Source organism: Atta colombica, unplaced genomic scaffold (genome assembly GCF_001594045.1).
Source record: "Atta colombica isolate Treedump-2 unplaced genomic scaffold, Acol1.0 scaffold164, whole genome shotgun sequence".
Classification (NCBI taxonomy): domain Eukaryota; kingdom Metazoa; phylum Arthropoda; class Insecta; order Hymenoptera; family Formicidae; genus Atta; species Atta colombica.
In genome coordinates, this window is record NW_017259255.1 from 887,858 (window position 1) to 888,335 (window position 478).

At 28.5% G+C, this 478-nt stretch overlaps 1 non-coding gene across 1 annotated transcript; it reads right to left on the reverse strand.

Moving 5' to 3' along the window:
• Positions 1-275: 275 nt before the first annotated feature.
• On the reverse strand, positions 276-348 carry Trnav-cac. The gene has a single exon. It is a non-coding gene; the product is annotated as a tRNA-Val (tRNA).
• Between the last annotated feature and the right edge of the window lie 130 nt (positions 349-478).

A 478-nucleotide genomic window follows, 5' to 3' on the forward strand; every position in this document is an offset into this window, starting at 1 on the left:
AAAGTAAAGAAACAATTTAATATTAAAATTTATAAATTTGAAAAATACAAAAAATATAGGCTTCATTAAATTTACCACTTGAAACCATTTACTTAAAACCATTTTTTATGTTCGTCCTCTTATTGTAATATCAGCGATGGGTTCAAAGTTTCTGTATAAGTGTAGTGGTTATCACGTGTAGTTTGGAAATATCATTTTTTTGGCAATGGAAAGCATAGTTCGAACTTTTTGTAATATATATTGTATAAGCAAAAATTTTAGCTAGTGTAAAAAGATGTTTCCGCCCGGGATCGAACCGGGGACCTTGTGCGTGTGAAGCACACGTGATAACCACTACACTACGGAAACTTACGAAAGGATCTTCTTTTGATTTTGAACATCTAGTTCCTTCAAGCTATTTTGCTATAATTAAAGACTTTATTAACATGATATCTATATATTTAAAAAATTTCATTGAAATATATAAATTATAATGATT